The sequence below is a fragment of the Colossoma macropomum genome, unplaced genomic scaffold (assembly GCF_904425465.1).
Source record: "Colossoma macropomum unplaced genomic scaffold, Colossoma_macropomum, whole genome shotgun sequence".
Classification (NCBI taxonomy): Eukaryota; Metazoa; Chordata; class Actinopteri; order Characiformes; family Serrasalmidae; genus Colossoma; species Colossoma macropomum.
In genome coordinates this window covers 11,608,164-11,632,723 of record NW_023494784.1, presented here as the reverse complement: position 1 = coordinate 11,632,723, position 24,560 = coordinate 11,608,164, and the positions used below count along the sequence as shown (strand labels likewise).

The 24,560-nt window shown below is 40.8% G+C and overlaps 1 protein-coding gene across 1 annotated transcript in view; it reads left to right on the top strand.

Annotated features, from left to right (window-relative positions):
- Positions 1–24,560, top strand: part of LOC118796652 (receptor tyrosine-protein kinase erbB-4-like) — a 600,895-nt gene that overhangs the window by 220,574 nt on the left and 355,761 nt on the right. The gene's annotated exons all lie outside the window — the stretch shown is intronic.

The window sequence follows — 24,560 nt, the reverse complement described above, 5'->3', positions numbered from 1 at the left end:
TTTGTGGATCCTGTATTTGCTTTTATACTGCTCCCAACGTGCAATACCTGCTGCAACAGGGCGCAGGCTGCAGCGCTGCATACTGATCCGCCTTTGATAGGATAATTGAAGGTGCTGTGTTATGTGAACGTGTGTTTGTGTGTGTGTTTGTGTGTGTGTGTGTGTGTGTGTGTGTGTGTGCAGGGCTGGAAGGGGACTTGTTTTCAGCCTTGCCTTTGTGCAAAATAACCTCTTATAAAATCTGCATATATACAGTCATTATGCTTCAAACCAATGCTAGCTAAATAAGTTAAGGTCGGCGTTTCTCACTGCCCACCTGCTCAGATATGTCCTCATCCTCCTTAAGTCGCTTCTTCATTCTTGCCTTTTTGGTGCCTTGTTTTTGCAGCTCTCGCTGCTGTTGTCCATCTTCACTTGATTCAAGGGTGAAAACTGCTACATCAGCAATGTATAAACAGCAATGAACTCTGTAGAGCTGCCTGTTGCGTCAGCCAGTGAGAGATTCACGCAGTCACTCTGAATTTGATATGCTAAACGCTCAAGGCTGATTTTAGCTTCTTATTTGAATTTCCGTTTCACCTTAAATAGTCCAGAAGTTACACTGTAGTGCCTGTACGGGTGTCTGAATATAACTGCTACATCATTTAAGGTGGAATGGGAAATGAGATTAAGAAGCAAAGTTTCATCTAATCTCTATTCACGGTATGAGTCTCAGTTACAGTCAGTCTTTTGTCATTGGATAATGATCTATGCATGTATGTTAAATTGAGGAAGTGAAGTTGTTTAAAATAAATCGTTATGTGGATGGGGGGCTGTTTTGAAAGGAAAAAGTACTTGATGTAAAGTCAGAATTTTCTGTGTTTGGGTTTGTGCATCATAGTCCTGTACATAACTCATGTACTGATATGGCTGTACAGTAGCTGTACAGTAGCTGTACAGTAAATGAGGGCCTCTTCCTCTATTTTCCACTAAAACTGCTGACAGCTTCATGCAGTAGAGTGACCGCATCAAAGCAGCTCAAAAAAAAGACCCATAATTTCAGCTGAACTGGACTGAAATACAGTGCCTTAATATCTCTTTTGTGGGAGATAATGCTAATATTATCAGGACGGCCAATTTTTGCAGAAGAAACGTCTGAGGAGGCATTACTTACAAGCCATTGGGTTCATCATTAAGCCTCTCACATATTCATCCTTCAGCTAGCATGAAGGCCCTGCCGCTGCCTAATTCACTTAATGCCTTGATCATTGATTCCACAGGCTCCTGGGCAGAAAGGTCAATATTGGCTCTGCACTCACTTCAACTTTATAATGCCAATCAGAAAGAGGAGGCGGTCAGGGGGAAAAAAGTAGCCTCCTGGAAGGACAGACCTATCGACCCGGATGGATCTGGCCTATCTCAGTTGCCAGTTTGGTTTTATGCCTTGTCAGAGCATGATGTCATAAATATGTCCGTTATGCATTAATGTATCCACACTCATTGTGTTTTATCAGGTCCACCTACCATAGATGGGCATTTTGTAGTTCTACAATTACAGACTGTAGTTCATCTGTTTCTCTGCCCCCTTTTACCCTGTTCTTCAATGATCAGGACCCCCACAGGACCACTACAGAGCAGGTATTATTTGGGTGGGGGATCATTCTCAGCACACTGACATGGTGGTGTTGTGTTAGTGTGTGTTGTGCTGGTCTGAGTGGATCAGACACAGCAGTGCTGCTGGAGTTTTTAAACACCTCAGTGTCACTGCTGGACTGAGACGTTACCATGACAACGAGCATCATGTGAGTCCAGTCAGAGTGAGATGAGCAGCAGTGAGCAGTGCTTGTGTTTTTAATTCCTTTAAAATGATGTCAGTCTCAGGAAAACGTCCTTCACATGTCCTTATTAAAGAAGGCCGAGAGGAAGACGTCGTGTTCTGAGACACATAAGCTGGACGTCCGTCCCACCGCCGCCTTTTAAAGATCAGAGCATAAACTTCGTCTCCTCTGCAGACCAGTTTCTGCTCCGCCATGCTGAACGGTAAGAACTTTCACTATGACACGACGAACATGATCAGAACGGACTTAGACTTTCCGATAGGGAATGTAATCAGATACAGGCGTTTACACAGATATTATTCTTCTATTTAATGGATTATTTACAGGATTACCCACCTCGATCAGTCGGATAGAAACTGCAGTGTGCACAGTGTGACGTATTCTATTCCAGTTGAGCTATTAGTTGGATTATTAACAGATTGTTAGGATGCATGTAAACGTGGCTATTGAGTGTTTAAAAGCTCCAGCAGCACAGCTGTGTCTGATCCACTCATACCAGCACAACACACACTAACACGCCACCACCAAGTGAATTAGTGTCTTATATTAGTGTCTTTTGTTTAGTGTCGTTAAAGTGATATTAAGTCAGAATAATGAAATTTGTCAAAGTTAATAAAATGTTTTGAAACAAGTTACTAATTTGACATGTTGAGTTTGTTTATGTCCACTATGCACACCATTTTCTGAGTGTCCACAGTTTTCAGAGCCCAAGTGTCTTTTTGTGTCTTTTTTCTTTTACTTTTTAAAGCATGGAAAACATGAAAGAAAGCACAAATGACAGTCCTTCACACAGTCAGACAGCAAGTCCTCTCTAATCTAAACAGGAGGCAGCACATGCCGTTATTTCAGTTATGCATATTAGACAGTTATATGAAGAGATGTTTGGCAGCTTTTTAACGCTCGTTTTCATCTGTGGCATCTCGGCGGCTCTTTCTTTTACTTTACTCAGCCTGATTAAGCTGCCTGTCTCTGAGCTGACAGGGCTTTTTGTATTTGGTTATGCTAATCAGGCTTCAGCTCAGAGCGAGCCTGGATCTCTCCAGGTGAGAGAAATCACACTGTACTCCTTTATTAAAAGCTCCGCGCTCTCTTTGCCTCCTGTGTTCATTGTGTCCCGCCGAGCTTCCGGAAGTATCCATGCCTGCTCGGCTGGGGGAGGGAGAGATGCCAGGCAAGCCCTGTCCAAATGTCTACTCTCAGCGCCAAAACTTCATTACCCATATTGCCTCATTCTGTTTTAGTATAAGGGGATTTGGGCTGCTTTCAAAGAGTCTTGGTGTTTTCAGAAAGAAATGAAGGGTGTTTATAGGGAGTTTGTCCTATTTTGCTGCTGTAACAGCCTGTACTCTTCTGGGAACATCTACTTTACACTAGATGTTGAACATAGCTGTGAGGATTTGATTGAGCATTAGTGAGGTCAGGTGCTGATGTTGGATGATCAGTTCTGGATCACTGCAACTCATCCCAAAGGTATTGGATGGAGCTCCATTACTCCAGAGAACACAGTTCCACTGCTCCACAGCCCAATGCTGGGGGGCTTTAGACCCCTCCAACCAATGCCTAGCATTGGGCATGATATCTGTAGGCTCATATGTGACTGCTCCAGAGCGTCCCATTCGAATTGCAGTGTGTTTCTATGGGAAGTATACAAGCTGTATCATTGCAATTGAATGCCAACTGATTGCTGGCTAATGAAGTAAAACAACTGCTTCACCGCCTCTTTTTTATTTTATCTTATTTTATTGATCTTTTTGTTTACGTCAAACTTGAACCACATGAAAGTGACCAAGTAGGGCAAACAAGCTCTTCCTCAAAGAAAGCTACCACCTGATTTGCACTTGAAAGCAGCATTAGACCATAGGCTCTGTTCAAAAGGAATCTGATATGAAATAGTAATAGTAAATAATCATAATAATAAATAGGAAATAGCATTTTGGTACTAATATGGTACAACACAAGCACACACATACTGACACATGCATGTATAAACATACACCAGTCAGCCACTTCATGAAGTATATCTCCTTGTTTCTACACTCATTGTCTATTTTATCAGCTCCACTTACCATATAGGTGCACTGTGCAGTTCCGCTGGTACGAGTGGATCAGACACAACACACACAAACACACCACCCCCCTGTCAGTGTCGTTGCAGTGCTGAGAATGTGGGGGTCCTGACCATTGAAGAACAGGGTGAAAGGGGGCTAACAAAGTATGCAGAGATACAGATGGACTACAGTCCAGAGAACTACAAAGTGCTCCTGTATGGTGAGTGGAGCTGATACAATGGAGAAAGAGTGTAGATACAAGGAGAGGTGGCTGGTCAGTCCACATATGCACACGCATACAGAGTAAAGGTTTTGGCGCCTCTGGTCAAATGACGTTTTGTTGATTTTAAATAAGTGAACACATCCTCTATAGAGAACACACTTCTGCACATTTTAATGCACAATTACTGTGTATGTGCTGGATTTAATATATTGGTGAAAAAATATATGTATGAAAATTATGGCACATCTTATGTTACATTTTTCTTTCTCTAATATGTTAAACTTAGCAAAGAAATAGAAATTATGCACTGATATTGCATAAAAAATGTCATATTTACATGTGTTTTCACTTAGAAAATCGACAAAATATTGAATGCAATGTTCAAACATTTGCCTGTAACTGTAGACATGCACTGGTCAGTGCAGAAGGGCACTGAGTTATATAGTCTGTTGCGTGATTTGCGCCAGCATGTTGCTGTGCCTATGTGTGCGTGTTGATGTCTTCATCTGGACGGGCTTGTTCACAGCGTGGGGGGCTGTTATATAACACCCTGCCAGAGTTTGGACAGTACCCCAGGTGGCCTGCCTTTTCACATTATGAGCATGTTTGTGAGGGAGAGCGAGAGATACAGAGAGAGAGAGAGAGAGAGAGAGAGAGAGAGAGAGAGCAAGCACCCGATAGAAAGTGACAGAGAAAGAGAGGGATGATGTGTTTGCTGCCTCTGATGCTGTGCGGTGGAGGAAGATCAAGTGTAGTGTAGATGAAGTGCAGTTCCAGCTCGGGAACTACATCAAGTCGTGCAGCAGTTCGACAGCAGGATTTATGAATAGTCTTTATGAATTTATGAAAACTCTGCACATGCATATTGAAAGCTACCACTGGAATAACACGCCGATGAGTTCAGTTCACTTTAGTGGGCTTTATTATAAGCTTTATGCTTGACGTGCAATATTGCCAAAGCAATCACAAAATAATGGACAGTAGACTGAATTATAATCAGACAAATTGATGATATTATTTTTTTATCGTGATAAATTGTGTTAGCATGAAGGACAGTGTGCTTTTCTACGGAGCCCTGCTGGTGACATCCCATATAAATAGAAATAATACGAAGTTATGACTTAGTAAGGTGTGGGAACGGGATAATTAAGTCACGTTGGAACGAGACCACGCCTTACTAAGTCATGACCACACATTAGGATCTCGTTCCCACGACTTACGAAGTTGTAGCCATGACTACATTATCTTGTTCCCACACCTTACTAAGCATTATTTTTATTTATACAGGATGTCACCAACGGGGCTCCGTACTTTTCTGAGCATTCAGTAGATATCGTCAGTACTTAAATACCGCTGAACAATCGCACATTTCATTAAAAAGATCATAATTAGCACTGTTCAATGGGATTGAGTACAGTGCAGTGTGTGAAATGTTAAATGAAATTCATTGGAGTTGTCAAGAGATCACTAGTTTAATACACTCTCAGAAAATAGGCATGAAACTTTCACACGTGGTACTGAAATCGAATGCGATCCGATATGCAGCAGCGCGACTCAGTATGCGACAGATACGTCAATCCAACTCGACATTCATCATAATTTTGCACTGCTGAAGCCTCATAAACATTTGCAGTGATGTTTCTGTGCAAAAATTAGAAGAGACTAATCCAAACTGCTCCGTGTTCAAAGAAATTTAGAAGGAAATGGCCGAACGTGGCTATAGGAGGACAACACCGCAGTGCCAAAGAGCAAATAAAAGACCGAAAGCAAAGTTTAAAGAATCAGAGGACATCAACCGAAGAAGTGACTGTTTTCTTTTTACCAACCGAGCTTGAACACATTCTGGGTGATGAGCCAAGCTGTCGGTCAATGAAGCTTCATGATGGCTCCTGTGAAGCTGGTGAAGATGAAACTGAACCCTCCGGGAGCGACTGGCCCTCGTTGGCAGTCGTGATTGTTTACCTCTGGATGAGCCACGCGAAGCAACATGAAGCGTTGTTCTTCTGCGCATGCCGGACGGTTTAGGAGCTGATCTGCTCAGACTGATGTCGCATCCAGATCACATTTAAAAGGTAGTGTGCACAGCCGAAAAAATCTGATTTGGTGAGAAAATCAGATTTGGGCCCCTTTTACCTGCTGTGTGAATGAAGCCTTAGAGGCAAGTGTGTGATGATTTAGGCATGCAGTGTACACAATGCTAAGCTATCAGTATTTTATATATATATATATATATATATATATATATATATATATATATATATATATATATATATACTTGGTACATTAACTAATTGTGTACACTGCATACCTAAATCATATATACAAACCTAGAGAAGCAAATTTCAGACACCAGCCTTGTTTAGTTGAGTGACTACAGTTTGGGAAAACAGGACAACTTGCAAAATTGATGTTTTTACTGAACTTATACTCTCACTACTCCACCTACATGTAGAGGAGCAGCAGGAATCTGACTGGCTCCTCCTGCTGCGCTGATTATTTAAGAGAGAAAGGAGCAAGAAATGTCACTTTGTGCGAATTTCTCATTCTTCAAATAAACAGATGCGGCTCTTCAAGGTTATGGGAAAATGGCTAAATCCTCCACCTTTATGGTTTTTGGCAAAATCATTTGATCATTAATCTCTTACACGCATTCTGCCTTTCAAATGAAATTTAATTCAGTGCAGGGCCATAAAGGACCGCCACCATCCTCTGATAATGTTACTGTACTGAGAGAGAGAGAGAGAGGGAGAGAAAGAGAGAGAGACTCACAGACATAAGTATCCTATATAAACAGACATATCTGAAAGCTTATTCACTTTTTTTTCTTGCTGCAAGTCTGAAAACCTAAAAATGGCAATTGATTTTTAAAAAAATGAACAAAAAAGGAGAATCATATAGCCAAGACTGCTGCTGCTGCAAAAAATAAATAAAGAAATAAAATGGTAAAAATAGATAAATAAACAAATAAATAAATAAACCAAAGCCCAAATAAATGACAATCTGCTGTTTTAAAGTTTGGAATTGCATATTATTAATTCATTTATAGCAATTATTAACAAAATGCATTTTAGATGTTAATTATTATTTTTCTTTTTTTTTATATTTTTTCTTGGAACAATAAAGAATCATCTGTTTAAAATAATTTCTTGCTGACAATCTGCCGCAACAGTTGACCACCACTTTTGAAATACAGTTCATCCTGCATCGTTCTGAACACATGAATTTTTTTAAACAGTTTTCTATGAATTATATGAAAGCTGTGCTCTAGTGTACTAACATCGTCTTTGAATCTTATTCATGAAAAATATATAATTATATATAACATCTGAATTTTATACATGGTTGCTGAAAAGCTAATATTTTAAATGGTATAAAGAAGTGGAGATCATTCAGATGAAACTGAGCTTTTAAGGTGGAAAAAAAATGAACATTTAAGCTGAGCACTATAAAAAAGTGGCACAGCTCTTCCATAGCTGACCATCCAATATAGAATAGGGAGACTTTATATATAGTAAAACTGGTATATAGTCAGTTTCACAGTTATAAAGTGCTAGCACTGTTATGAAGTTTTGACATGACTATGTATCAACAGTTCAATGAAGACCAAACAAAAATGAAACTATACGTGTGAAGTAAATATACACTGTGTTCAAAAGTTTAAATAATAATTGGTGATTGTTATTTTATCACAATAACTTCATCAGTACAGACTGAAATAGTATCAACTATACAACTAGACACAAAACTATGTTAAGGAACAACAAGAGCTATTATTAAATTATTTGTTATATTATAAATGATGCGCTGTAATAATCTATTTAAGCAAATGTCTTGTCAAATTATCTGCGTTGTATCCTGGCAAGCAGTGATTCCATGAAAATGTATGTGTTGCATATGGAGAGTGTCCAGTCGTGGAGGAAGGGTCTTTATGCAGCGCTGCCGGAGGCTGAACCTGTTTCTCAGACGTGGCTGTGCTAAGCGTGTGGTGGGCGACTCTACAGTCATGCCCAAAATTCGAACACCTTCGTTTATGCTCAGTATTCCAGCCGCTCCTGGGACATCGTGTGTAAATGAAGGTGTTAGGATTTTGGGTGAAGTGCCCCACGTCCAGAGCGCGGTGGTCCAGCAGGCTCTCTCCTGTAGGATGGCTCAGGTGGGCCATGTTCTCAGCCTAATGTCCAGAATGAAGCATCAAACTGAGAGTAAATCAGCTTTGAGGACTGTAAGGAGCCACTTCAGCTCTTCCATCTCTCTCAGTCTCTTTCTTTCTATTTCTCGCTCACTCTTTGTGTCTCTCGTCCTTTCTCTCTCTATTTTGTGTTCTCTTTCTGTCTTGTTTCGGTTTCTCTCGCTCTTTCTTTCTTACTCTTTCTCACTTTGCCTTTCTCTTCGTCTCTGGCTTGTTGTGTCATCAGAGTCTCATTTTCACTCTCTCTGTCTTTCCCACTCTTACCTTCTCTCTTTCTCTGTTCAGCTCTTTTTCTGTCAATGTCTGTTTGTACTCTGTCTCTTTCTGTCTTTGTCTGTCCCATTCTTTGTCTGTCAGTCATTCTCTCTCTATCTCCATCTCTCTCCCTTCTTCTTCTTTTCCATTCTCTCTAATTTTCTATCTCTTGCTCTCACACTCTCTTGTTTCTGTCTCCATCTCTCTCTCTCTGTCTCTCTCTCTCTGAGTCTCTTCATTATGCCATGTAGCAGATGGAAGGACTGGTGAGTCTGAGATTTATTCGTTGTGACTTGTTTTTCATTAGAGCCTAATTTGACGTCAGGAAGCATAACTGCTGCGAGCCAAAGGCTATATAACAATCAGCACACACAACTTAGTTCCTACACTATCAACTCAAGTGTGTGTGTGTGTGTGTGTGTGTGTGTGTTCTCCTGTGCACATTCAGGAGTGTTATGTTTCAACACAAATCTACTGAGGGTTCATCCTCTGCAGTGTCATGTCTGCAGTGTCATGACCAAAGGTCATGTTTTAAAGGATTCTCTGAACTCTGCACTTGATCACAAGTCAAACTTGACATTACAAGTTAAAGAGCCGTACAATCGGCAAGTGGATCTGAGCCGTCTGAGCTCCATAAACCTCTCAGGGAGTAGTTCAGCATCAGCTGGTTCAACGAGCTGTGTCTTCTTTATGTTATATACTTTCCTATTCCATAGAATCTTCAATTATCAATTTAATTTAACTGTGCTAAGTAAACTCAGTATCATAATTACATAATTAGTTGCATAGATGTTCATTTCAGTTTCCTTTTCTGTTTAATCTGTTAAACAATGACCAAACAAAAAACGTAAAGAATCTTTTTTCTTTCTTGTATGTATGTGTGTGTGTGTGTGTGTGTGTGTATATATATATATATATATATATATATATATATATATGTATATATATTCGCAATAATATTCGAACAAGAAGCTGGTGAATAAGAAGCGACTTCAGCCTCATAAAAAGTCAAACACTGAGAGACATTTTACAAGAAACTGTTGTACTTTTGCAGAAAAGTTTCCTGCTGTAGATGCGAGAAAAGCAGCAATAGCTGAGCTAAAGCTTGAAGCAGAGCAAAGTGAGTCTTTTTTTTAAAGACGTTTTTGTTTATTTTATATTGTTTAGCCTACACTAGTACATTAGCTCCATCTGAGTCATACTTACAGGCAAGATGGTAAAACGTTACTTCAGTAAAATGGACATAAAATGTTGTGGGTCTCAAGGTGGTTTGATTTTTGTTGAAAGGACAAAATGGCTCTTTGTAACATTTGGGTTGCCGATCCCTGATCTACAGGCTTGTAAGTGATTGGCCAATCACAAGACAGAAAACTTACAGGGACAAAAAAATGCAACATGCTCTTTTACAAATAATCTTTTCATCACACAAAGAAGGTTAACTGATTTGCGGTCAGGCTGCCGTATCGCTCATATCTCACAGAGGTAGCATGTGTGAAACAGACCTAAGGGTCAAACCCTTGCATATCTTTAGTCTGCAATATTTTTGGAGAAAAAAATATTAAGTCCCAGCCTGCTGTTAAACATCTGTAGGCCTATTTAGTTACCAGCCCCCCTTTTTTATAATCGATAGCTGTGATTTTTCCCTCACAGGGAAGCGTGAAGTACGTAGTAGATCTGTATTAAGTGTGACGCGGGTTTTCCTAGAAATCTGCACTGCTCTCATTTCTGCCTTGGCGTCCTGGGCGACGTATCGATTCCTGATAGGAAAACAGAGAGAGAGACCGAGGCAGTAATGGAAAGTAGTAGCAGGTGGGTCCTGTGCCAGAAACAGAGCCCTTGGCCTAATTTCCCATGACTCCTGGTTCAGAGGTAATTTGTATAAGTGGAGAGGCTGACCTCCTCTTAAATGAAACAATTAGCGGCTCGTGGGCCCTCCCGAGCACAGCTGCCCCGCCAGGACGGAGAGGAACATACGCGTTCGGAGCAGAAGGGCACCTGGGACCTGATCCACACTCGGCATTGCTTGTCCTAAACTGGCACAGCTTGCTAACATCACACTTTGCAAGTCAAGTCCACTCAGAAACGCTTTAGTCGAAGGCCATTGATCCAGTGGTCTTTGTTTTCCGAGCAAAACTTTCAGTCACACAGCTTGCTACTTTCTGAGATTATTGATTGATCATTCTGGAGGAATTTATAATGAATGCAAGTAAGTGTTGTTCCAAACTTGCACAGCCTGCTAATATAGCCCGAATCAATCATGTACAGCCTCGGTCCATTCAGAAATGCTTCAAACACGGCTATGTTGTAAAAGCAACTTGTAAACAGACAACTTGCCACTCTTTGAGATTACTAAACACTTTTTTTCTGGATTGTTTTAACCTGGAAAAGGCTGCTAACATTACCTGAGAACTTTATGGCCAAATTCTGTTGTGAAATGTTTAGCCGAAGGCCATTGACTTAGATATGATGGGGTGTAAGAAAGTCCTGCACAGTTTACAGTGTACAGTAGATTTTGATTATTTTCAGCTGCTCTTCTGGAAGAATTTCTACATCCCCGTCTGCGGTTATCACCAGAGAACTCATAACACTTCATGGATGAATTCCTAAGAAACACTTTTGACTAGGCTATTGACTATCGATGAGGCCATGGCGCAAAATCAACTTGTTACTATCATAATAAGCTTCCCGGAAAAAAAAAATTGTCGCCTTGCGTGTTTGAGGTGGTAGTAACTTCAAGCTCCTGCAGATGTTACACAAGGATGATCGGGTTATAAATACCTGCCAGGTGTGCGACAGGATTCATAGATTGAGAAAAGGCGGTACAGTGCAGTGAATGTCTTGCTGGATGTGTGAAAAATTGGTTGCAGAGCAGATGTTAATGATTGGCAAACAAGAGTGCTTGCATATGGATTAATAATGGCATTTAGAGAATCAGCAAACATCATCCAGGTTGGTATCAGTAACTAGGTGCAGCTGCAGAAGGTGGGGCTGATAATCAGTAGGCAGTGGACACTGAGCTCTAGTTACAGATATCAGCCTGGTCTATATGAGGACACTGCTTTTCCTCATGTAGGAAGCGTGACTGTTGATCAGTCATTCAAGAGGAATTTGTACTAATGTGACTGGAACAGTCTGCTAATGTTATAACTCATAACACTTTATGGACTAGTTCTGTTCATAAACGTTTTAGGTAAACAACATTAACATGAAAACACAAGCCACAGGACTCAAAACATGTTTCGATACCCAGATTTTGAGTTACCAACTGCTTTTCAATTAATATCATAATTTCTTTGGTGCTTTTTTCCAGCAGAAATTGCCCCATAACAGCAGGTCCAGCCCCATATTGAGCTGTTGTTCTGGAGGAAACTATATGAATATGACCCAAACTGTCCACAGCCTTCTAACATCACCTGAGAGCCTGGTCTGTGTTTTAAGAACAACTTGTAAATTCTGCAGTTGGACAGGCTGACATCTTCTGAAACTGAAGGTCAGTTCTTCAGGAGGAATTTAGACTGAATAGCATGTTAGGACATCCTGTTAATGGTAAACTGAGCCACAGTTTCAGCATGAAAAGTCAAAGAGGGCTAGTTTTCTGTAAGCTGATACTCCAAACATCATGGAAGCTGTTGTGAATAAACACATAAGCACCAAATTGCCTTACGGAGAAAAGAAAACACCTCATAAACATTTTAGTCTCACAGCAAGCAGCAGTTACACAACAGCACATGCTCATTTAATGCATTCAGGAGTTGTCTAACTAAGATATATGTGTTTGCCCTTTGTTAGAGAGCGCTAAATATCCAGTTTGCTAACAAACCCCGCCTTCTCCCATATGGCTTTTGCCTTTGGGAAGTATTGTTTACTTGATGCAATGCGCACAATAGAGCAAAATAAATCTGATAAATTAAATGTACTTTAGGAAAATGGACTCTTGAGCAGATTGAAGATGTTCTGTCATGATGTTGACGATTTGTTTTTGCCTGAACATTCACCTCTTTTGTCAAAACCAAGGCATGACTCTGTGCTCGACTTTTGCACTGGAAAAAGCTTGTTTTTATTTAGCAACAAGACAGAGTTGTGGTGTTTTACATGTTTAGCGTATCGTTTTCTGCATTTCTTTCACCTTTTTCTTCCTCCAAGAAGTCTCTCCGAGGCCTGTGGACCTCTTCTGCTAGGGAGACCAAGTTTACAGGTAGCTCTGACACAGGCAAAACCGAACAGCCAGCGATCAACAGTGACTTTAGGCAGAGGAGGAAAGGGGTCATCGTTCAGCCCTGTGTGACTATGTAGGCCGGTGTTTGCACTTTCTCCTCAATGCACTTGCAACCTGCTTTCCCCTCTTGGAAAGGTCTTGCACGACTTCAACACATTTGCTTCTGTATGATGGAGACGGCTTACATCATTTGCAGCATGTTTTATACTCACATTTAGAGTTACAGATTATGCTTGAAAAATACAGCTGTGAATCCTGTAGTAATAACACATTACAAATGCATCTATAAAGCATTATATAACACCTTATAATAGGAGGCATAAGCTTGTAGAATTGCTCTGAAGTAGTTCTAATTGCATGCATAACACTCTATAAAGCAAAAGTTTATGACTTCATAAAGTCAGGTTCCATAATGCATTATAATAGCTATTTATAAGAACATTATACACAGTGGCTGGTTTTCCACTATCGAGCCAAATGGTTCTCAGAGCCGTATTTATCTTTCTGTCACTTCAACACCAGTCCTTCGAATCCGTGCACTCAGATATGAGTCTGTATGCTCTAAGTGGGTGTTTTTAATCATTGGATTGCTATACCAAGCCCATACTGCCGTGGGAGGCACTGTGTGCTGGTGTTAGCTTAGCCTAGCAGGCTACAGCCTAAAGAACTACAGAACAGGTTCAATTTCAGCTTTCTGTCATTCCACCATCAATCAGCCGACTTTGATCTCGCTGTTCTAAGTTTTTATCATCTATACTTGTGATAGCAGGGCACCAGTTAGTCAAATCAAACCTGTACTGGGGTGTTTGGATCTCGGCAGCTATGCTAAGTTAACTAGGAGAGAGGAGCCAGCTAGCATTAGCTTAGCTAGGAGGCTACAGCTCCAGACACGAGAGAAGAGGTTTAATTTCGTCTTTCTGTCCCTCTAACATCAGCCGCTCGACTTGGCTTCCTCAGAGCTGAGTCATTATCCTCTAAATTTGTGTCAGTAAAGCTTTTATTAGTCAGAATTGAACCTGTTCTGTTGTGAGCAGATGTTAATGATTGGCAAACAAGAGTGCTTGCATATGGATTAATAATGCCGTTTAGAGAATCAGCAAACATCATCCAGGTCGGTATCAGTAACTAGGTGCAGGTGTAGAAGGTGGGGCTGATAATCAGTAGGCAGTGGACGCTGAGCGCTAGTTACAGATATCAGCCTGGTCTATATGAGGACATGCTTTTCCTCATGTAGGAAGCGTGACTGTTGATCAGTCATTCAAGAGGAATTTGTACTAATGTGACTAAATACTGTCCTGAACTGGAACAGTCTGCTAATGTTATAACTCATAACACTTTATGGACTAGTTCTGTTCATAAACGTTTTAGGTAAACAACATTAACATGAAAACACAAGCCACAGGACTCAAAACATGTTTCGATACCCAGATTTTGAGTTATCAACTGCTTTTGAATTATTATCATAATTTCTTTGGTGCTTTTTTCCAGCAGAAATTGCCCCATAACAGCAGGTCCAGCCCCATATTGAGCTGTTGTTCTGGAGGAAACTATATGAATATGACCCAAACTGTCCACAGCCTTCTAACATCACCTGAGAGCCTGGTCTGTGTTTTAAGAACAACTTGTAAATTCTGCAGTTGGACAGGCTGACATCTTCTGAAACTGAAGGTCAGTTCTTCAGGAGGAATTTAGACTGGATAGCATGTTAGGACATCCTGTTAATGGTAAACTGAGCCACAGTTTCAGCATGAAAAGTCAAAGAGGGCTAGCTTTCTGTAAGCTGATACTCCAAACATCATGGAAGCTGTTGTGAATAAACACATAAGCACCAAATTGCCTTACTGAGAAAAGAAAACATCTCATAAACATTTTAGTCTCACAGCAAGCAGCAGTTACACAACAGCACATGCTCATTTAATGCATTCAGGAGTTGTCTAACTAAGATATATGTGTTTGCCCTTTGTTAGAGAGCGCTAACTAGAGAGCTCAGCTAACACTCACCAGCTACTCTTTCCTAGCTATCAACGCCATTTAATACTTAGAAATTGGTGTTAGATTGAAGCATTGATGTTTATTGAATGGTGGGTTTAAAATCGTGCACTGCTTTCATTTATTTGCTGTTCCTCTGAGCAAACTGAACTTATTTGACTGTTTTTAAGTATGAAATACTGCAGCAGGATGTGGTGCCACAATACCGACATAAACGTAGAACCAATCAGCTACGTCGTTATGTCATCCCAGTGAACGGTTCTGTGGCCGCATGTCGAACTGCGTTTGTGTGGAAATGCCACTGGAACGGCTACCCTCCATGCTCAGAACCGTTCAGCCTTGCAGTGGAAAAGAGGCCAATGATGTTGTAATGCGCTATAACTACCCAGAACATTTCACAGAGCTTTATGCCAGCTCATTACAGGCTAAAGTAAAATTTATTTTTTAACATCTTTTAAATGTTCATAAAATTTCATTTCAGTACATAATACTTTTTTTATAGAGCATTATAAGTGCTCTTTACAGGCTTTAAGTGAAGTGAGATCACATCTAGCTGGTAATATGGGATGTACAGCTCAGTAGTGTGAGTGTGCAGTAATACATAGTTTATTGTACAGAATTAAACAATAGTGTGGCCTTATTGCTAAGTGGGCTATCTACTCTAGCCGATGTTGACTAGGTCCAGAAACTTGTTTGCACATCGTCCACTGAGGAGATAATACCTCATGTACACACTTAAAAATTATGGTTCTTCAAGGGTTCTTTGGTAAAGAAACACTCAGAGAACCCTTTGCATGATTAAGGGGATTCTTTGCATCATGAAAGCGTTCTTTAGATTGATGGAGAATGTGCTGTGCTTTTGAAAATGGTTCTATATAGCACCAATAAAGGGTTTTTTATTGTTACAAGCTTGACATGATAACAATAGAAGAACTCTTTTTGGTGCTATATAGAACCCTTTTCAAAAAGGTTTTATAAAGAACCATATAAGCATGCAAATGGTTCTGTATGGAAGTCATGGTTCTAAATAGGACCATTCCCTTTTCTAAATAACCCTTGAAGAACCATTCTAAAGAACTAAAGAACTTTTTAGGGGTTTTGTGCATTGCAGTATTCATGTTTGCAAAGTTACTATGAACAGATATAATCTGTTATAAAACCTGACATCATAAAGATATATACTCTTATTTCATAAAGTGTTATGTAATGCATGCAACTATTACTTATAAGCAGTCATACAAGCTTTTGCCATGTTTGTCATCCATCTAACACCTTATGAATGCATTTAGAAAGCCTTATGAACACATTCATACAGTTCCGTTTGGTTTGCATGGTGTTTTTCTAAATGGCAGCTTTCCAGAAACGAGAAATACAAGAGAGACAGTGGAGAAAAAAATCATGATTAATTATCAGTGACAATAATCATTCAGATTCAGCCCATAAACAGAATAGCAGGTGAGGATACATAAATACTACAAGCTGTGAATTGATGCCAAGTAACTCTCTCTGGTTCTGCTTTAGATGTCCAACATGGGCATCTACCATATTTCAAAACGCACCCTTCATTATGAACCACGAAACCCTCTCCAGCTCAGCACTTTGACATCATCTGCTTGTCATCCCTGTTTGTTTATAGTGCCCTCTTTAAGCTCATTGCTGGGATAATTAAAATGTATGAGGAATCATGGGAGAGTATCATTCTCCGGTTACGCTCTTATTATTCAGAGCGCAGCAGGTGCGAGTTCACTGGGTGAAAGTAGATCAAACCAGCCAAGTGTTTGACATCAGCTGTCAGAACGCAACAACAAAGTCGAGCTGAAAGGGACACACTCTCAATAGAGCAGCTTCATCCACCATGCCAGCCGAACGTCATCTTCAGACTGCTGATATGCTGCAGCCTGGTCTCTGCTTGTCCATCATGGAAGCCCCTAACATGACATCTTCATTCAGAAGACAGAAGAATTTCACAGAGGAAACCAAAAAGCTGACAATCAACAAACAGTGCCAACCAGGTGGCTGGTTTAAATGGGCTAATAGGACTAAGGCCACCTTTTCTTTTAAACACGGCATCAAAATGATGTTTTATTTTCGGCTTCTACCTCATTTTGTTGGCTGTTAACAAACGACTGGGAATGGATCTGTTTGGGTTTCTGTGGACTGTTTTGTGGAATGTGAACTGGCTAAGATGGGGCTGATTTACATCCAGCCCAAGCTGTAGATTCACACAGCCAATCTAATTCCATGTCAACACAACACAACGCTCACTAGATTTGATACTTCGGTGTCCAGCTCTGCCTTCCCACAGTCTGCAGTCAGCATTAGTAGGGCAGATAGGTGTAGTTCTGAAATCTGATTGGCTGAGAGATGCTCTAAGTTATGGGAAAATAATGCATGTCATTACTGTCAGGTTTTTTTTTTCCTTTTCTTGTAAAGTTGCTTTTTCAGAGATATGAGTTTTTGTTCTGACAGCAACAATATACACACATGAATAAGACTGTTTGATTTTTGGGAAAAAAATGTCAGCATGTCATTACATGACAGTGTTTAGGGCAGAAAGATTTTGATTTGCCTCTTAAGAAGCCTGTGTTTATCACATATACACTGCTGCCATACTGCTAATATGGGGTAGTTGTGGGCTGCAGGTTAGGGAACCAGCCTTATGACTGGAAGGTGCTCCCCGGGTGCCGTGGATAGGGCTGCCCACTTCACTGGGCAAGTGTGCTTACTGCCCCCTAGTGTGTGTGTTCACGAGTGTGTGTGTGGGTGCTTCACTGCAAGGATGGGTTAAATGCAGAGGTCAAATTCCTCTGTGTGCAAGCACAGTTAGTCAATGGTTCTGATTTCTAATTCATGTAAGTACCCCTATGGGATTTGCGGTACTATGTTAGTGCCAACCTAGTAGAGGTGCTATAGCAGCTGGACGCAGACATTAGAAGCTTATAACTGATTGTAACAGACATACTGATAAGATATGTTTACTGTATAATTTTACTCCATCAGTAATGATTAGAACATGTCATGTTCTGTTTATGTTCTAGATAAAAATGCAGTGTTGCTGTCAAATATAGTGTGATTGGTCTGTTAGACTGCTGTAGGTGTTAGGTAATGATACACAACGTTTAAATTTTCAAAGTGAAAGAAAACACATCACAACACACATTTGCATATTTTAATGCACAGTTACTGATTATTTGGTAAATTTAACATGTTGGAAGGAAAAAAATAAATAAATGTGCCTGTATGACAGTTATGTCATATTTCATATTTTATTTTAATTTTTTCCCAGTATATTAAACAACCAAATTAATAGAAATTGTGCACTAAATTATTTTATCAATGAAAACAAAATCATATTGCAATTTTATATTTTCACAGTAGCCATAAAATGCAAAATTAACCTGTTTAGGAGGTCCCTTAGTTCAGCTTTGAATTTTAATAATTGTAATAAAATATTGAATAAGTTTATTTTATTTGATTATATTGATAAAAATATAATTTGACAAGTCGATTTTCATTCTGCCAGAGGAATGGCCACTTAGGGGGTCTGCCGAATTAATTAACTTGTAAACAAGCAGAAAGGTTCTATTAAAAACGTAGATTCTAAACAATCAGTTGATACCACCTTTGCATTTCTCAGTGTAATTACTTATTATACTTAATTACATTTAAATAACCATGTACTATTTAGCAAATGTATAGCAAAATTACAATAATATCTCAAGTGTTTAACGAAACCAGTGGATTGAGTATTGATGCAGTCCCTTGCTATTTCTGGCTTAAAGCCTTCAGATTTCCGAGGTGTTGGCAACACTGTTTGTCTACTGTTGGTCATATCTGGCTTATGACTGGTCTTAAAGTTCAACTGCAGTGTTTCTTCCCACATTGCAATCTACCTCAGGTGTTTGCAAGACAATATCAGCATTCATTAACAATATGAACAACATGTAGAGCAGTACTTGCATGACAAGTACATGACAGCTCCTTGTACATGTACATAGCTGAGTAAATACAGCACTGTGAGCAGTTTTGGTCTAGTTTGCCTGTGAGCAGATGGAATCTGAGGGCTTTTCCACTCGGCCTATGGGATTGCGTACAATATCCCTCCTCCCGCCACCCGGGTCTTCATCAAACTGCCAACTCTTCTAATTTATATATTATATTACAATTGGAATGTGTTCCCTGCATTAATAAGAGTATAGATTACGGCCACTGCCGCGTTCCGGTGTGTATCCTTCCACGATTGCTTTGGCTGCGTGTTTGTATATCTTCTTAAATGCCAGCACTGGGCTATTTACAGTCCTCTGCTCAGCATTAAAACAAATTATAATCGATCCGATGGCGTGACGAACAGGACAGGCCTATACAAATTACACACGGAGTGGAGAAACGAACGAGCAGCGTGTTTGAACACGCTGTTATGCTCTATGGTGTCGTCGATGCCCCTGCCTGTTGTGAGCTGATGGAAGTGGCGAGGGATGGATGCAATCACGCTTTCATTAAGATGTCTGTGTGTGTAGGCTTCCACCAATCTGCTATGATATCTCTCAGACATAATAAACCTTCTCCCCCAACATGAAGCAGGGCTTTTAGACAGCTTGTGATGTCTAATAGAATATATCAACCTGCTTTGTGGCCTCTTCTGGGAAGCATGCGGGAAAGGAACAGCGATCTGCTGAATCGGAAGAATTCTGAACCACAGGGTGCTGAATCTTCGCAGTCTAGATGGTGCTTTTCTGGGGAGGAAATATCTCATGATCTGACGTGCAAATCAAATATCTTAAGAAAATGACCAGATGTGAGGTGTTGTGTTTTTGTCTGGAAGCACAGTCAGATTTTATTCTCTGCTTTGGAGGGAGGCAGCTCTGAATTTTTATGTCGCACAGATTTTTATCGACTGTAATAATATTTACACTGTGTGAAAATGAAGCAGTTACGCCTTTGTGTTGTGTGGTTGTGACTTATGGTCCAGTTGACTAAATGCAGTTGGTTACTGTGCCGGAAAAAAGAAAGAAATGGAGAAATAAATTGACTCTGCAGGTGACGTCATGCACACAGTGAAGAAGTTGGTAGGAGTGGAGATGAGTGAATATGAGAAATGGGATGGAGAGTGAGAGAGAGAGAGAGAGAGAGAGAGAGAGAAGGTATTTTCAGAAAGTCAAGTAGAGGAATGGAGTATATATAAGGAGAAAGAGAGAAAGAGGAATGAACTGTGATCAGAGAGTGGAGATGAAAGACGGTAAGAGTAAGAGAGATAGAGAGGGTAAAGAGAGAGAATGGGAAAAAGATAAAAAATGAGCAAAAGGAGAACAAGAAACAGATCAGGGGCAAGAAGAATGAACAAGAATGACAAATAAAGAGCAAGAGGAGAGAAAGAGAAAGAGAGAGACTGAGAAACACTAGTAAATGATGTAGAGAAAAAGTTGGAGAGAGAGAGAGAGAGAGAGAGAAAGACAGAGACACTGATAATGAATAAGGTAGAGAAAAGTGAGAGAGAAAAGTAGAAGAGAAAAAGGTAAAAAGAAAGAGACTGAAAGCAAGAAAGGTAGAGGTGACAGAGAGAAGAACAAGAGAGAGAAAGAAAAAACAGAAAGACAAGGATAAAGGGATGAGAAAAAGAAAGGGGGAGAGATCAGGAGCAAGTGAGAGGAGACAGAAAGAAAGAGTGAGGGAGAGAGAAAAAAGTTAAAAAAGAATGAGGCATTGAGAGCAAGAAAGGTAAAGAAAAAGACTCAAATGATGAGAGAGAGAGAGGGAGAAAGAGAGAGAGACTGAGAAACACTGACAGCGAATGAGGTAGAGCAAAGAGTAAGAGGGAAGTGGAAGAGAGACTGAGAGCAAAATAGGTAGATGTGACAGAGAGAAGGGGAAAAGAAAAAGAGGGAAAGATGAAAAACAGAAAGACAAGGAGAAAAGAATGAGAAACAGAAAGGGGAGAGATAAGGAGCAAGTGAGAGGAGACAGAGAAAGAGTGAGGGGGAGAGAGAGGTAGAGAAAGAGACTCAAATAATGAGAGTCAGTGAGAGAGAGAGAGACACTGATAATGAATGAGGTAGAGGAAAGAGAGAGAAGTAGAATAGAGAAAGGTAAAAAGGAAGAGAGACCGAGTGCAAGACAGAAGGTAAGAAGAAAAAGAGAAAAATGAGAAGCAACAAAGGGAGGAAAAGACAAGAAGAAGGGGATGAGAGAAAGAAAAAAGGGGGAGAGATCATGAGCAAGAGGAGACAGAGAAAGAAGGAGTGAGGGAAAGAGGCACAGAAAGAGACTCAAATAATGAGAGAGAGAGAGAGACAAAAAGGGTAGGTTCTGTGTCCTTTTCTGTGGTCTGGCCTGTTGTGAGTAAGACAGATGAAGGGGGAGTGAGGGGAGCAGCAGGTGAGGCTGAACAGTGATGGATTACTGCCACAGCTCTCACCTGTTAGACTTCACCCGCAGTGACGGCAGCACAGGCACTGCACGCTGCATAGAGGCATTTGGAAAAGCACGTCAAGCTTCCTTCGCTCCTGTGGAGCCAGATAAAGCCGCATAGTAAAGAGATGAGGGCGCACGAGAAGCTTTCCTGCTGTAGACGAGTGTAATTCAGGCAGACAATGCTGTACACCTGCTGTAATCCTGGAGCAATTTATTGTGTTCTTCAGAGCTCCATTCTGTGTGTGTTTCAGCTGCGCAAGACGCCTCTTAGGGTCATTTATAGGGATAGTTCAGAGAAAAAATCAAGGTTAGACAATGACCACTTTTCCACTATCGAGCCAAATGGTTCTCAGTGCTGTACCGGGCCATTCCGTGCTGGTCCGGACTCGTGAGACCGGTTGCGGTTTCTGTTTCCATCTGTTGTACTGCTAAATCAGAACCAGGAAATACCTAAGAAAACTACACAAATGAGTGGCTAACGGCTAACAGGCTAATAGCCACGCATACACCACCCACCACAACACACTGTCACTCCAACTCCAGTCTCTCAGCATGTTCTCATCTTGTTTATCCTGTAAACGGCTGGTGTTTGAGCATCTGTTACTGAAACAGCCTGTACTGCGGTTAGATATACGTACCTAGATGCCGCGTTGGGTCCAGCCAGGCACGTCAACGGCGCTGCCATTTTAGGGTGGTCAACATCGCTGCTGGACTACATTCAGTACCATTACAGAGCAGCAGTTTAAGAAAGATACTGTCCAAAATTACACTATTTCAAGAATATTTCACTCAGAAAGTGGGATATGATTATATAATGGAGGGAACGCAGCGATCCACGCTCATGTTTGTGTGATGCGTAATGTTTGTGTGATGTTTATGTAGATATGGACGTGTGGTTGGTGATTCACAGAGAACCTGTTGATGTGATTGTTTTTCCTCTTTATATTAAGCTTATTTCATTTAATAGTCCTAACACTCCTTAATACGTATAGATATTCACAGTAGATTAGCAGCTTATTATACAAACCTGAAGTTAGGTCCTTATTTGCCAGCTTCTTGTTCGAATTTTCCCGTTCCACCTTAAATGGTGCATTAGCAGCTTCTTGTTTGAATTTTCCCGTTCCACCTTAAATAGTGCATCAGCCAGCATCTTGTTTGAATTTTCCCGTTCCACCTTAAATGGTGCATCAGCCAGCTTTTTGTTCAAATTTTCCCATTCCACCTTAAATGGTGCATCAACCAGCTTCTTGTTTGAATTTTCCTGTTCCACCTTGAATGGTGCAGCTTTAGGCACCAGAAAGTAACTGCTGCGCCATTTAAGGTGGAACAGAAAAACTCAAACAAGAAGCTGGCTGATGCACCATTTAAGGTGGAATGGGAAAATTCAAACAAGATGCTGGCTGATACACCATTTAAGGTGGAATGGGAAAATTTGAACAAAACGCTGGCTGATGCACCATTTAAGGTGGAACGGGAAAATTCAAACAAAAAGCTGGCTGATGCACCATTTAAGGTGGAACAGAAAAACTCAAACAAGAAGCTGGCGAATAGGAAGCCAACTTTAGCTTCATCCTTCTATGTATAAAGATTAGAAGTGATTCACACATTGATGGATTTTCTGATTGTGTTTTTACCAGAGCGCTAAACTCACGTCAGGTTTAGACTGAATACTTTCCCGCTGGTCCGGACGGATAATTAGCACGATCAGTTAATCAGTAAAAATCGGTTGAGTAATAAGGAAGTTGTGGCCGATTTAATCCTGAGACTCATCGTCTCTCAATACAAGTGAATTTGTTCACAAGCGGATCTTGACCGCTCCAACGTGGCAGACGCCCAGACATATCGCCTCAGTTAGAGAACAACAGGCAACGTGGCTTCTAGCAATGTATATCTGTGGTTTCACCTGTAGACAGATAACTAGACAGATAACTAGACAGATAACTAGCCACGTTAGCATTAGCGGCAGGGTCCAGCTCAAAGCACCACAGAACAATTCTTTTTTTATCTTTCTGTCACTGGTCATTCGAATTTGTGGTCATAGATAATCTTTATTCTCTAAACGTGTGTTTTTAATCATCGGTACTGCAGTAGGAGGCACTGTTCACTCGCGTTAGCTTAGCCTAGCAGGCTACAACTTAAAGCAGTAGAGAACCCTGATAGCAAGAGGACAGTGGTCCACTGTCGGCCCGCTAATGGCAAAGCTGGTGGTCCATTGGTGTTTTGCTCAACGTTTTCGGGGCGTCCCACCAGTGGTTTAGGGGAGTATTAGACAAAACCGATATATGCTTGTTGTTTGGGAATAGGTTCGATTACATCTTTGTGTCACTTCAGAACCGATCAGTTGACTTTGTTCTCGCTGTTGTATGTTTTATTGTCTATGCTTGTGATAGTAGAGCACCAGTTAGTCAAATTCGAACCTGCACTGGAGTGGTTGGATCTCTTCAGCTAAGCTAAGTTAGCTAGGAGAGAGGAGCTGGCGAACATTAGCTTAGCTAGGAGGCAACAGCTCCAAACACCAGAGAAGAGGTTTAATTTCAGCTTTCTGTCCCTCTAAAATCAGCCACTCAACTTCGCTTCCTCAGAGCTGAGCCATTATCATCACTTCTGTCAGTAAAGCTTTTGTTAGTCACAATCGAACCTGTTCTATAGTGAGCAGAGCTGGCAGCATGCTAGCTAAGCTAATACTAACCAGTTACACTCTCTCCTGGTTATCGATGCCATTTAATATTTAGAAATTGGTGTTAGATTGAAGGGGCGGCACGGTGGCGCAGTGGGTAGCGCTGTCGCCTCACAGCAAGAATGGCCTGGGTTTGATTCCCGGCTGGGTGACCAGGGTCATTTCTGTGTGGAGTTTGCCTGTTCTCCCCGTGTCTGCGTGGGTTTCCTCCGGGTACTCCGGTTTCCTCCCACAGTCCAGTGTGTGTGTGTGTGTGTGTGACTGTGTATGTCTGTCTGTCTGCCCTGTGATGTACTGGCGACCTGTCCAGGGTGTGTGCTGCCTTCCGCCCAATGACAGCTGGGATAGGTGTCGTATGTATGTATGTTAGATTGAAGCTTTGATGTCTATGAAGTGGTGGGTTTAAAATCATGCATATATGTCATATACTGTGTGACATACTGTTATAGACTGTTGTAGACAGAGGTACTTAGTATAGCTAAAAACAGTGGTCCAATCATCTTGAAGCCTAAGCTTTGTCTGCACTTTTGTTCGTTTTTATATATTTTTTTTTTCATTATATGGGAACATACATGCTGATTGCTTGTTATTGTACACAAGCTTCCATTAAAATTAAGCTCCAGTCCAAAAACTAAAGAAGCAAATCTGACACCAAACATGTCTTGGCTGATTGGTGACATTCAGGCTAAGGAGAACATTGTGCACATTTGCTTTTTCATCGAGCTGTGGCTTTGACGA